The sequence below is a fragment of the Sycon ciliatum genome, chromosome 3, assembly GCF_964019385.1.
Source record: "Sycon ciliatum chromosome 3, ocSycCili1.1, whole genome shotgun sequence".
NCBI classification, from domain to species: Eukaryota; Metazoa; Porifera; class Calcarea; order Leucosolenida; family Sycettidae; genus Sycon; species Sycon ciliatum.
In genome coordinates this window covers 28,162,039-28,176,592 of record NC_088645.1, presented here as the reverse complement: position 1 = coordinate 28,176,592, position 14,554 = coordinate 28,162,039, and the positions used below count along the sequence as shown (strand labels likewise).

Below are 14,554 nucleotides of genomic sequence, written 5' to 3'. Positions count from 1 at the left end.
CAGCTAAGCCACTAAGGAAAAAACGTAATCGTTTCAGCACTAATTATGTTAACCTTCACTTTCCCTAAAAGGAGTATTTTATTCCCGTAGCTATACAGAAGAGGTTACTTCAGTAACCTCTGGCGCTAGCCAGGGTCCACACAGCTTTAATTTGGTATTTGTGTGTTTGTTTGTGTCACGCCTGGCGCTATCCATATCTGACGGCAAAAAAGCATAGGATGTTATACATTTTTCAATTCTCCTATTTTTTTAAGGCATATGCTGGGATTCGAACCCGCACTATCGCCCTACATGCATTCCCCCATACACTTCGCATTCATACCCATTCTTCCAAGTTGCTTCACGTTATTATCTTGCGTTTGAAAGCCCTATTAGAATATTGCGGGCAGCTGTAGCCACCGGTGTTTGATGGTACGGTACGGTACGGGAGACGGTGTCGTATTACCCTCGATCGTACCTGTCCCGTACTTATCCCCTACCATACCGTGCCATCAAAGACGGCTGGCCACAATGCATATTTAAATAGGGCTTTCAAATGCAAGATCACAATGTGAAACAACTTGGAAGAATTAGTATGTATGCGAAGTGTATCGGGGGATGCATGCAGGGCGCGCGATAGTGCAGGTTCGAATCCCAGGTTATGTCTTAAAAAAAAGGACTTTCTTAAAGAATTTATAACATCCCTATGCTTTTTTTTGTCTAGGTCATCAAGGCAAAAAAGCATAGCGTAGGGCCCTGAGCTTCTAAGCTCTCTCGTATATTTTTTTATCATTGTATTAAATATATTTTTTTGGCTCAAAATCCAATAAATACTGTTTATAAAATACTCCTTTTTAGGGGAAAGTGCAGTGCTACATAGAAAAGTGCGGTGGTATTTATTCAGTCAAAGCAAATTTATTAATTTAGAATTTGATACTGTTGATGGTGCGGTCACTAATTAGTGTGGGTATTTATCAAAGGTCAATACAGGTGGAATCCTGAGAATTCGAATATGGCTTAATTCGAACACACCGCTTAATTAGAGTTTTTCGAGGACCGATTCCTATCCATACGATTCCCACATAAAATTTCCGATAATTCGAACCCCGAACTGGACATGTCCGGTTAAATAGAAGTCCCACAGATTCCATTTACATAGAAAATGTGTGGGATTTGTGCTGATCATTCGAAGTTAGCAAAGTGTAATTCGAAGCTCACTGTACACTGTACTGGTCAGTTCAGTTTGCATGAGCAAGCTGTCCCGGTCAGTTAGGTGTCCGTAAAATTTGTGTCTAAGGTCCATAGCGCAACTCTGCGTGACGATGAGAGAATTTTGACATACATATTGAGTTGTGGGTTCATGTTTGGGTAATTAGAGTGTCCGGATAATTAGAAGTTTTTTCCTGGCATTTTGAGGTTCGAATTATCAGGATTTCACCTCTATATGCTTTTTTGGCTAGCTCATGAAGCTCATCAGAACTGATGGAAATGGTTTTTTTTTCATTGATTGCCTACATCATTGTATTGCAAAAACGTTTCAATGAGTTTGAATATGAGGAAGGCAAAATTAATTGAAGGTTTTATTGCGAAATGTAATTTTCTCTCACTTCATCCACTTTTGGTTTGCTCCTTCTTTTCCTTTTAACTCCTTATAATCGGATTTTCTGGCCTTTTTGTAGTAATACATTGACCTGTTGAGCCAACGAGGTAAAATTATATTCCATAAAATACGGTACAATACAATAATACAAAAATGTGTCCGTAAAATTTGTGTCTAAGGTCCATAGCGCAACTCTGCGTGACGATGAGAGCATTTTGACATACATATTGAGTTGTGGGTTCATGTTTGGGTAATTAGAGTGTCCGGATAATTAGAAGTTTTTTCCTGGCATTTTGAGGTTCGAATTATCAGGATTTCACCTCTATATGCTTTTTTTGCCTAGCTCATCAAGCTCATCAGAACTGATGGAAATGGTTTTTTTTTCATTGATTGCGTACATCATTGTATTGCAAAAACGTTTCAATGAGTTTGAATATGAGGAAGGCAAAATTAATTGAGGGTTTTATTGCGAAAAGTAATTTTCTCTCACTTCATCCACTTTTGGTTTGCTCCTTCTTTTCCTTTTATCTCCTTATAATCGGATTTTCTGGCCTTTTTGTAGTAATACATTGACCTGTTGAGCCAATGAGGTAAAATTATATTGCATACAATACGGTACAATACAATAATACAAAAATGTCCTTGCCTTGATAGTGTGCTTGTGCTTAACTGGTGCTGACGGCCGAATGCATGGTTGCCTGTGAAGCACATTAGATAACTTTACAGCCTCCTATAATACGCATCCTGTCCGATGGCAAAAGAGGCTACGGATTTAGTTTTTCTGCACGTTATCAGCAATGACTACTGGTCTTCAGCAACTTGGGTCTCCTATAACACAACCTGTCTACGCTTTTGTAATGCTAACATAATGCTCGGGATAGAACTCGCTACTGATCTTCAGAAATTTGGCCTGACTCTCACTCACAGTAAGACTGTTGTAATGTTCATCGTTCTCAAGCGGTCGCTGGTATCGCCCACAATTTCATCGTACTGTTGTACGATATGCTATACAACATCCTTATACCGTACAACACCGTATTGATGTCTGGCGCTATCGCCTTCATCTTTGGTGCGGGTGTAATCTAGTGACTTCGTACATGAGTTATAATAGACCAATCTCTTTGTCTGGGTTCGTGAAAAGGGCCACGCGTGCAAGTCAGCTCGTGTGATGTGCATGACCCCATATCTAGTTGGTATGTAGCAGCTTATGGAACAGAGAGACTTTTGCTCCTCAAGCTTGTGGATGTAAATAGTGTTTTACGTCGACCATGGCGGCTCGATTTGAATTGCAGAATGGCTGCTCCGATACGAACTCCAAAACCAGAAAAAATAATGGCTACGATTCCCAACCATACCACAACGAACTGATCGGCTACATCATTGTATTGCAAAAAGTTTCAATCTGTTCAAAAGACAATGAATTATTTATTATTATTAAATGTAAAAAAAAGAAGAAACACATGAGAACGAGTTGTGCAGCAACTATCCACGACTGTAACAAGATGATAAATTGTCAGAAAGTGCGATAATAGGGCACAAAACTGACAGGCTACTGAGACATTCAGCGACCCGACGCCTAGCTCTAACACATCCCCAGTGCGCAAACCAACAGCCGTCCAACTTGGAAGGTTCATGGTTACGTAGGACCGAAGAGGGGAAGGTGAGCGCAGCGAGCAAAAATGTCGTGGGTAGTTGCTGCATAACTCGTTCTCAAGTGTTTCTTTTCTTTTTTACATTTAATTACTGGCTCAGTATCTGAAACTCGGGTATTGAGCCAATAATAAAAGTAGAAAGGAAAAGGACATATGAAAACGAGTTTAAAAGAGTAACTCTCCACAATGGAGATGTGTAGAAGCTAGGTGTCAGGACGTCGAATTTCTCAGTACTCTGTCAGTTGTGTGCCTAGTTGTTGCAATCTCTGTCAGTATCTGAGTTTATAATTATTAATATATTATCTTAATTTCATGAGGAGCTAGGCAATAAAGCATAGCGTAGGACCCTGATCGAAAGAAATTAACTTTCTCTTTGCATTCGAGGGTAATACAACACTGTCTACCATCTTGATGGCCTAGGCAAAAAAGCAAAGTTGGGCGTGCATGGTCTGTTGATTCAACCATTCGTTCTATCGCGAACATGATCACCTATCCAATAGTCTATTATATTAATAATTCAGATCTTTTGCATCTTTCTCTCGAGTGGGTCCATTGTTATTAGGCAATTGTCTGTTATAGTCACCACTATAAATAAAATCCAATCCAATCCAATCCATAGGGATGTTATACATTTTCATTTCTCCTAATTTTTAAAGACATAACCCAGGATTTGAACTCGCACTATAGCCCTGCATGCATTCCCCCGATACAATTCGCATGCATACTCATTCTTCCAAGTTCTCATTAAGATCTTGCATTTGAAAGCCCTATTTGAATATTTGAATATTGTGGCCACCCGTCTTTAATGGAACGGTACCGGATAGCGGCAGGCATGCCGATGGCACAAACAAACATACAAACACGGAATTAATGCTGTGTGGACCCTGGCTAGCACCAGACGTTACTGAAGTGACGTCTTTTGCATAGCTACGTGAATAACAGCCAGTGTGGTATACACGGCAAGGGTCATGAGTGTGTATGCGTGCCTGAAAAACATGGCATTCACAGTGCCCAGTTCATTTTCATCAATTTCGTGCACACATCTACTCTCATGTCCATATGGATGTGGCCATGTACGCCTCCTGCATGTCTATCAACTACTTGGAATCAAAAAAAAAACTTTCTTGACCACAAGGCGCATTTGAAATTGCTTCGCATTCCATGTAAGTCTGGTGGAGCTTCGCACCTGAGTCCCTGTGACTCTTTCGTCTGGTACGTTTCCTCGATTTTTGAATTTCAATGACATCCCATATGGAACGAACTGTTGCCGTGTTGCTGTGAGGCCCCTCCGAGGATGAATGGAGCAAACCTTTGAGCGAAATGGGAATTTGCTGTTTCATAGATGTGTGGCGGATGCAGTCACTGGTCTGCGTTTGCCGCTTCTCGCCCAGCAGCCTACCAGGAATCCATGGGGCAACAACATCCTCGCGGCACGCGGATACACGCTGGTCGCGCCTACAAGCGAGGATAACCGTGACAGGTGGGAACTAGACTACAACACTCTCATGGACAGCTTTGCACACAATTGTACGCCCAACATACCATAGGGTGCTAGACTTCGTGCAGGCATAACCTAATCAATGGCAAGAATGTTTTGATACCAGCCCGAAAAACGTTCTAGCATTCCTATTACCGTACTCGCACGATTAGTGCTCCTGGAGCACTATTTTTTCGATGTCCATCACAGATGGGGCAGTATTCAAGCCAGGGCACTATTTTTTCATTGCTGGTATATTTGCGTCATCCAGCTTAAAACGAAGAAAAACAAAAGCTAAAGTGTACTGTAAACGCTCACGACTCCACAGAAACGGGAACAATGCCTGCGATTTTGTTCCTGAAAACACCAGTGCAAAGCAATGGCCAAGAACATTAGCAAAAGAACACCAAACTTGAACATGGGCTTGGTTACAAGACCGGTGGGGGGGGGGGGCACTATTCAAGAAAGGGCTTGATTTTTCTCTGGCTCTTGGAGAGTAAGGCACTATTCGAAAGAGGGCTCTTATCGCGCGAGTACGGTAGTTGTGTCGTAAGAGGGGATTCGTTCCATTGGACATCAGCGATCGATTTCGTAAGCCTCCCATTGGCTCCCGCTGCTACCCAGATTCTGTCACGTTGCGCTCCGTCGAATGTAATCGAGGTATATTCAGAATAACAAGAACTCACCTGAACAACGATGGCAACTCGTCGGTTACAGACGCCGGTATACGAACAACTGGGAGAAGAGTAGAGTTAATGAAATCAACTTGACTGAATAACTTTGGCCCGCACTTGAAACTGGTACGCTTACACTCGATTGCCAAACGTTTAGAAAACAGCACTCGTCCGACCAAAACAATGTCTTCACTTCCTTCCGAAACACCTTTTCACCTCCAAACGACCAAAGCATTACATTGTATTCTGTTTCTGCTGGCATCTTCTCAATATCCAACCGTTTATAACGGCAGTCTTGCGCGAAGGCAACCGACTCCTTTCACCGACACTGCCGAAGCTGCGTTTTCAAAATTTGAAAAATCCATGGAAACGGCTATGATGTGACCTTGGCTTGACCCTAGCCCTCGGCTTCGGCCTCACAGGCTCCGGGATCGCGCGTAGATCTGCGTGCGGTGATGATGGCGCGCGTGGTACTCCGGAGTGTTTGTCGTCCTCGTCGTTTCGACAAATGCGAGTCGTACTTGCGGACTTGCTTCTTTCGCGATTGTGCGTTGCATCCCCGCCGTTGGGGTCAGTATTTGACCAGGGCGTTGTCCATACCGCTGGTTTTGGATATGGTGCGCGGTGAGGTGAGTATGCGGTCTCCGTTGAGCTGGGTTTGCGGTGCCCAGGTCACGAGTACGAGTCCGTAGACTCTATCGCCTAAACCGTGTGTGTTGGGTTAATTATTTTTGTGGAGATCGAAAAAATAATCTCCGATCCGATTGGGACTCTGCCAACCGGGTTATGGTTGTAGCCAGGAGCACTATGCGTCCTCGCCTGGTAACATGCTGTCAAAATCGAATCACCACGTTCTCCCCCGTCGATTTCTCTGAAAGTTTGCACATCATGAAACAGCGCGTAACGTAAGTGATAGCATTGACGACAGCTCATTGCCTGTGTCGCGTGTGCTGCAGCTTCTCGACTCGTTCAGAGAGGAATTTCGGGGGGTTATGAGAATTGCACTTGCAGATCTCCTAGCTCCTCTCGAAAACCGCATGACGAAGCTAGAGTCGTAGAGAGACAGATATTGCAACTGCAAAAACAGAGTGAGAAGCTGCAGACTGATGTCAACAAATGCAAGGCTGCAGGTGACGAGAGAGCTTGGAAGCTCAGGGCCCTACGCTATGCTTTTTTGCCTTGATGACTTAGACAAAAAAAGCAAAGGGATGTTATAAATTCTTATAAATTTCTACTTTTTGTTTTTAGACATAACCTGGGATTCGAACCCGCACTATCGCCCTGCATGCATCCCCCGATTCACTTCGCATACATACTAATTCTTCCAAGTTGCTTCGCGTTATGATCTTGTATTTGAAAGCCCGAAGTTAGCAAAGTGTAATTCGAAGTTCACTGTACACTGTACTGGTCAGTTCAGTTTTCATGAGCAGGCTGTGCCGGTCAGTCAAGTGTCCGTAAAATTTGTGTCTAAGGTCCATAGCGCAACTATGCGTGACGATTAGAGCAGTTTGACATACATATTGAGTTGTGGGTTCATGTTTGGATAATTAGAGTGTCCGGATAATTAGAAGTTTTTTCTGGCATTTTGAGGTTCGAATTATCAGGATTTCACCTCTATTAATATTATGCTTTTTTGTGCCTAGGTCATCAAGCTCATCAGAACTGATGGTAATGTTTTTTTCATTGGTTGCCTACATCATTGTATTGCAAAAGCGTTTCAATGAGTTTGAATATGAGGAAGGCAAAATTAAGGGGGCACATCACCCAAAAATTCGCTGAAAAATCGAATTTGTAAATTCATATTGAGTGCTACGTCAGTTACAAGAGCATGAATAGCTGCAAATTCTCTGAAAACTGTGTCCCTATCTGACCAGCCGTTCAAGAGTTATGGCCGAAAATGTGCCCTTGCAAGGAAAGATTTTTTTGTTGCATGCTGTCATTTGTTGGCAGCACTGTATTTATTATTATTATTATTATTATTATTTTATTTATTTTACTAGGGTGTTTCCCACAGACCTATGGTCTTTTGAATGTGAGCAGACCGTGCGCAACTTGTCGTATTATGGAAACACGCGAAAGTGTGCAGAATTTTGCCCCAAGTCCAAAAAAGTCCAAAAATCACGTTAAAAACCACGTATTGGGCTGCACGGCGGCGGGCGAAGCCCGCCGCCGTGCAGCAGGACTTTTAGCCAGCACCCTCGTGACGTTGCAGATATGTGGCTTGATTATTGTAGTTGACGTTGATTTAGTGACTTTGGCAAGTTTGAGTCGTGTCAAGAAGTCAGGTAGGATTCAGTACTAGGCAGTAGTGAAACGTGAGTGGCAGTCTTTGCCGGTTTCTGAGGGCATCCCGGATTTGGTGTGCAGCGCGGTGGAAATGGCTTGCTGTGGAGGTCCCAGCACTGGATGTTCTATCAAAGGTACGACCTCGGAGCACGTGCTAAACCTAAAGAAATTCAAAAATTGACTTGGGCCTGTGGGAGTCCGCGAGAGAACGCCCACTCGTTCCGTTGTGACAGATTCCAGGGCCACGTAGAGGGGCCCTACCCCGACACCCATGGCTGCTTCTGGACTTGTTTTAGGTTTGGGTCCCGCGCACGGACAGAATGGGCACGAAAATGTTAAAAAAATGTAAATGCATTTGTTTGGCTCCTGGGTGGCTCGCACACCGTGGCACTATGCCGGAAATTTGAGTTTTTCCGGCCTGGAAAGCCTGTCAGTGAGGCGCAAGAACTTGTAAATCATGTCCTGAGGGCCAGCATAGTGGCAGGAGTGTGTGGTCAAAATTTCACTCAAATCCACTGAGAAACACCAAAGTTACAGTCAATTGAATGCCATATGAAATTTTTGGTTGATGTGCCCCCTTAATTGAAGATTTTATTGCGAAATGTAATTTTCTCTCACTTCATCCACTTTTGGTTTGCTCCTTCTTTTCCTTTTATTTCCTGATAATCGGATTTTCTGGCCTTTTTGTAGGAATACATTGACCTGATGAGCCAATGAGGTAAAATGATATTCCATACAATACGGTACAATACAATAATACAAAAATGTGTCCGTAAAATTTGTGTCTAAGGTCCATAGCGCAACTCTGCGTGACGATGAGAGCATTTTGACATACATATTGAGTTGTGGGTTCATGTTTGGATAATTAGAGTGTCCGGATAATTAGAAGTTTTTCCTGGCATTTTGACGTTCGAATTATCAGGATTTCACCTCTATTATTATGCTTTTTTTGCCTAGCTCATCAAGCTCATCAGAACTGATGGAAATAGTTTTTTTTTCATTGATTGCCTACATCATTGTATTGCAAAAACGTTTCAATGAGTTTGAATATGAGGAACGCAAAATTAATTGAAGGTTTTATCGCGAAAAGTTATTTTCTCTCACTTCATCCACTTTTGGTTTGCACCTTCTTTTCCTTTTATCTCCTTATAGTCGGATTTTCTGGCCTTTTTGTAGTAATACAAGTACATTGACCTGTTGAGCCAATGAGGTAAAATTATATTCCATACAATGCGGTACAATACAATAATACAAAAATGTCCTTGCCTTGATAGTGTGCTTGTGCTTAACTGTTGCTGACGGCCGAATGCATGGTTGCCTGTGAAGCACATTAGATAACTTTACAGCCTCCTATAATACGCATCCTGTCCGATGGCAAAAGAGGCTACGGATTTAGTTTTTCTGCACGTTATCAGCAATGACTACTGGTCTTCAGCAACTTGGGTCTCCTATAACACAACCTGTCTACGCTTTTGTAATGCTAACATAATGCTCGGGATAGGACTCGCTACTGATCTTCAGAAATTTGGCCTGACTCTCACTCACAGTAAGACTGTTGTAATGTTCATCGTTCTCAAGCGGTCGCTGGTATCTCCCACAATTTCATCATACTGTTGTACGATATGCTATACGACATCCTTATACCGTACAACACCGTATTGATGTCTGGCGCCATCGCCTTCATCTCTGGTGCGGGTGTAATCTAGTGACTTCGTACATGAGTTATAATAGACCAATCTCTTTGTCTGGGTTCGTGAAAAGGGCCATGCGTGCAAGTCAGCTCGTGTGATGTGCATGACCCCATATCTAGTTGGTATGTAGCAGCTTATGGGACAGAGAGACTTTTGCTCCCCGAGCTTGTGGATGTAAATAGTGTTTTACGTCGACCATGGCGGCTCGATTTGAACTGCAGAATGGCTGCTCCGATACGAACTCCAAAACCAGAAAAAATAATGGCTACGATTCCCAGCCATACCACAACGAACTGATCGGCTACATCATTGTATTGCAAAAAGTTTCAATCTGTTCAAAAGACAATGAATTATTTATTATTATTAAATGTAAAAACAAAGAAGAAACACATGAGAACGAGTTGTGCAGCAACTATCCACGACTGTAACAAGATGATAAATTGTCAGAAAGCGCGATAATAGGGCACAAAACTGACAGGCTACTGAGACATTCAGCGACCCGACGCCTAGCTCTAACACATCCCCAGTGCGCAAACCAACAGCCGTCCAACTTGGAAGGTTCATGGTTACGTAGGACCGAAGAGGGGAAGGTGAGCGCAGCGAGCGAAAATGTCGCGGATAGTTGCTGCATAACTCGTTCTCAAGTGTTTCTTTTCTTTTTTACATTTAATTACTGGCTCAGTATCTGAAACTCGGGTATTGAGCGAATAATAAAAGTAGAAAGGAAAAGGACATATGGAAACGAGTAACTCTCCACCATGGAGATGTGTAGAAGCTAGGTGTCAGGACGTTGAATGTCTCAGTACTCTGTCAGTTTTGTGCCTAGTTGTTGCACTTTCTGTCAGTATCTGAGTTTATAAATATTAATTTATTATCTTAATTTCATGAGGTGCTAGGCAATAAAGCATAGCGTAGGACCCTGATCGAAAGAAATTAACTTTCTCTTTGCATTCGAGGGTAATACATCACTGTCTACCATCTTGATGACCTAGGCAAAAAAGCAAAGTTGGGCGTGCATGGTCCGTTGATTCAACCATTCGTTCTATCGCGAACATGATCACCTATCCAATAGTCTATTATATTAATAATTCAGATCTTTTGCATCTTTCCCTCGAGTGGGTCTATTGTTATTAGGCAATTGTCTGTTATAGTCACCACTATAAATAAAATCCAATCCAATCCAATCCATAGGGATGTTATACATTTTTCATTTCTCCTATTTTTTTAAGACATAACCCAGGATTTGAACTCGCATTATAGCCCTGCACGCATTCCTCCGATACACTTCGCATGCATACTCATTCTTCCAAGTTCTCATTAAGATCTTGCATTTGAAAGCAATATTTGAATATTTGAATATTGTGGCCACCTGTCTTTAATGGAACGGTACCGGATAGCGGCAGGCATGCCGATGGCACAAACAAACAAACAAACACGGAATTAATGCTGTGTGGACCCTGGCTAGCACCAGACGTTTCTGAAGTGACGTCTTTTGCATAGCTACGGGAATAACAGCCAGTGTGGGATACACGGCAAGAGTCATGAGTGTGTATGCGTGCCTGAAAAACATGGCACTTTCACAGTGCCCAGTTCATTTTCATCATTTTCGTGCACACATCTACTCTCATGTCCATCACGAAACTCGGAGTTACAGCGGAATGAGACTTGTTTGATTCATTGCTGTGTAATATTGTACTCTCATGTCCATGTGGATGTGGCATGTACGCCTCCTGCATGTCTATCAACTACTTGGAATCAAAAAGAAAACTTTCTTGACCACAAGGCGCATTTGAAATTGCTTCGCATTCCATGTAAGTCTGGTAGAGCTTCGCACCTGAGTCCCTGTGACTCTTTCTTCTGGTACGTTTCCTCGATTTTTGAATTTCAATGACATCCCATATGGAACGAACTGTTGCCGTGTTGCTGTGAGGCCCCTCCGAGGATGAATGGAGCAAACCTTTGAGCGAAATGGGAATTTGCTGTTTCATAGATGTGTGGCGGATGCAGTCACTGGTCTGCGTTTGCCGCTTCTCGCCCAGCAGCCCACCAGGAATCCATGGGGCAACAACATCCTCGCGGCACGCGGATACACGCTGGTCGCGCCTACAAGCGAGGATAACCATGACAGGTGGGAACTAGACTACAACACTCTCATGGACAGCTTTGCACACAATTGTACGCCCAACATACCATAGGGTGCTAGACTTCGTGCAGGCATAACCTAATCAATGGCAAGAATGTTTTGATACCAGCCCGAAAAACGGTCTAGCATTCCTATTACCGTACTCGCACGATTAGTGCTCCTGGAGCACTATTTTTTCGATGTCCATCACAGATGGGGCAGTATTCAAGAGAGGGCACTATTTTTTCATTGCTGGTACATTTGCGTCATCCAGCTTAAAATAAAGAAAAACAGAAGCTAAAGTGTACTGTAAACGCTCACGACTCCACAGAAACGGGAACAATACCTTCGATTTTGTTCCTTAAAACACCAGTGCAAAGCAATGGCCAAGAACATTAGCAAAAGAACACCAAACTTGAACATGGGCTTGGTTACAAGACCGGGGGGGGGGGGCACTATTCAAGAAAGGGCTTGATTTTTCTCTGGCTCTTGGAGATTAAGGCACTATTCGAAAGAGGGCTCTTATCGCGCGAGTACGGTAGTTGTGTCGTAAGAGGGGATTCGTTCCATTGGACACCAGCGATCGACTTCGTAAGCCTCCCATTGGCTCCCGCTGCTACCCAGATTCTGTCACGTTGCGCTCCGTCGAATGTAATCGAGGTATATTCAGAATAACAAGAACTCACCTGAACAACGATGGCAACTCGTCTGTTACAGACGCCGGTATACGAACAACTGGGAGAAGAGTAGATTTACTGAAATCAACTTTGGCCCGCACTTGAAACTGGTACGCTTACACTCGCTTGCCAAACGTTTAGAAAACAGCACTCGTCCGACCAAAACAATGTCTTCACTTCCTTCCGAAACACCTTTTCACCTCCAAACGACCAAAGCATTACATTGTATTCTGTTTCTGCTGGCATCTTCTCAATATCCAACCGTTTATAACGGCAGTCTTGCGCGAAGGCAACCGACTCCTTTCACCGACACTGCCGAAGCTGCGTTTTCAAAATTTGAAAAATCCATGGAAACGGCTATGATGTGACCTTGGCTTGACCCTAGCCCTCGGCCTCGGCCTCACAGGCTCCGATATGCGCATGATTAGGCAGTCTCCAAATTTCTGACCCGGCACGTGCTCATCACTCAGGTACTGGCAAATAGCAATCTCTCTTTTCGCGTCCACAAGCAGCTCATTGTGCTCGAATGACGACATTTTCGGTAAGCGGCGGAGGTTGACCTTCCGACCTTCGAACCTCAACTTCTGTTAAAGCCTTAAAGTGGAACTGTCATCAACACAACTATTTCCCTTATACTTATAGGTAGGTAGGTGTATTTTTATTTGAATTCGCCGAACCAAACGTGCGGTATCGCCCAGATACGTGGACGCGAATGGAAACAATAAACTAGTGTAGAAAATAGCCTAATACTACTTTTATGATAGAGCAAAGCAAAGAACGCCCAGTCAATGAATAAAGTTATAAACAAAAATCAGGGGAGGCGTCAGATAGCACACGACGCACGACTGGTACTGTGGAGTACCGCAAACGTTCAAGGGTACACGTAGAGTTCAGTAGTCGGTGCTATCAAGACAAAAGGGGAGGCAGGCATGCTTGAACTCGTGGTGCTGGGTGATCAGTGGTAATACCACACACGTCGGATGGCAGGTTGTTCTATAAAAATGGACCCGCGAGCGGTTGGGCGGTCATGGCCGGCTTTGGATAGGGACTTTAGGGAGGTCAGTGAACGCAAGGCGCAGGCCTACACTCTGCGCATGCATTGCGTCATCGATTTTTTGAATGTGATCGCGGTGGCGCCGACAGAGAAAACATGGCCGCGGTCTGTTTGCACCGCTGGGAGTCGTAAAATTACTGTTCTTCTGTCCCGGATCCCCGCGACCATTCAAATCATACGCGACACGGAGAACTCACGTACTCACCACGTTCTCATTTGCAGAAGCCTTGCTTGGTAGTTTAACATGTTTTTCGATTTTGACAGCATATTACAAGGCGAGGACGCAGAGTGCTCCTGACTACAACCATAACCCGGTTGGCAGAGTCCCGGTCTTGCGACCATTTGAACCGTATTTGGAAACCCAGGTCCGGACCCTCGTTACTCCAGGGGTTGTTAGGATTTAGAAAATTTCTTTTTTTGTGTTGTAGAAGTCGTCGTGTTGCCGCCGCAGTATTGTTAACGTTGTCGCGTTGCTGCCGCTGCAGGGATCACGTCTGGAATGTGATGTTGTTATTTTCTTGTCTTCCTCTGTAATTTGTAGGTTATCTTTCTTTTTTCTTTTGTTCGTTTGTTCTTTTTTTGTCTTTTCCAACTTCTGCCCATGGCATCCTTCTCTCAGCTCGTCAGCTGTAACAGTCATAGTCATCACCATGACGACTGTTGTGAGAAGGTGCTCGCTGCCTACGAGGTTAGTGATGTTCCGACGAGGCCATGGGTAGGCCTACACCACGTCGGAACACCCCGTCTGCACGTTGGTGTTGATGTACGTTGATGTTGTTGTAGTAGTTGTTGTTGTAGTTGTTGTTGTTGTTGTCGTTTTTCTTAGTGTTGTTCTCGTTGTTGATTCCACATATAAAACAGAGTCATATTTCGTTAATCAGCGTCAGGGTACTTTTCAGTTGTGAACGATTTGTGGAATATTGCAATTGGTAACATGGGACATAAGTTCAGTGCAGCGCCCAGGATGTTTTTCAGGCGAGGTACGCCGGTTTTAGGGGTCAAATGTCGGAGTCAGCATTGCTTACCTCGGCTGTTGCGCTGGACCGTCTTCGGTTCACTCGTAGTTAATTAATTGTGCCTCCCCAGGGGGGTGGGCTCTCCGGTATTAATCCTTTGTTGAAACGAGAAATTGTTTACTATTATTAATTATTGATGAATGGGTTAGTGTTGTTTCACGTTCCTCGTGGCGTGGGCTGAGTCTTCTGTCAGGTGAACGGAGCTATAAAACACACAGACAGCGGTTATTGGTGTGTCTAAGGAGGAAAGAAGTGTCATTGGTGGGTCTCTAAAAGAGACGCGTGTTGACTTTGGACTTATCGTGAGATCTCTCCAGGTTGTCCGA

At 43.7% G+C, this 14,554-nt stretch overlaps 1 protein-coding gene across 3 annotated transcripts in view; it reads right to left on the bottom strand.

The window, feature by feature from the left end:
* Positions 1 to 12,357, bottom strand: part of LOC135812628 (uncharacterized) — a 59,522-nt gene extending 47,165 nt beyond the window's left edge. The window contains exons 1-2 of one of the 3 annotated variants that reach the window (XM_065325929.1): positions 5,519 to 5,621; positions 5,395 to 5,443 (exon numbers count right to left, since the gene is read on the bottom strand). The gene's annotated coding sequence lies outside the window, so the exon portion shown is untranslated. Of the gene's footprint in view, positions 1 to 5,394; positions 5,622 to 12,167 lie in introns of those variants that run through there. The other 2 variants (XM_065325930.1, XM_065325928.1) reach the window with 2 other exon arrangements.
* Between the last annotated feature and the right edge of the window lie 2,197 nt (positions 12,358 to 14,554).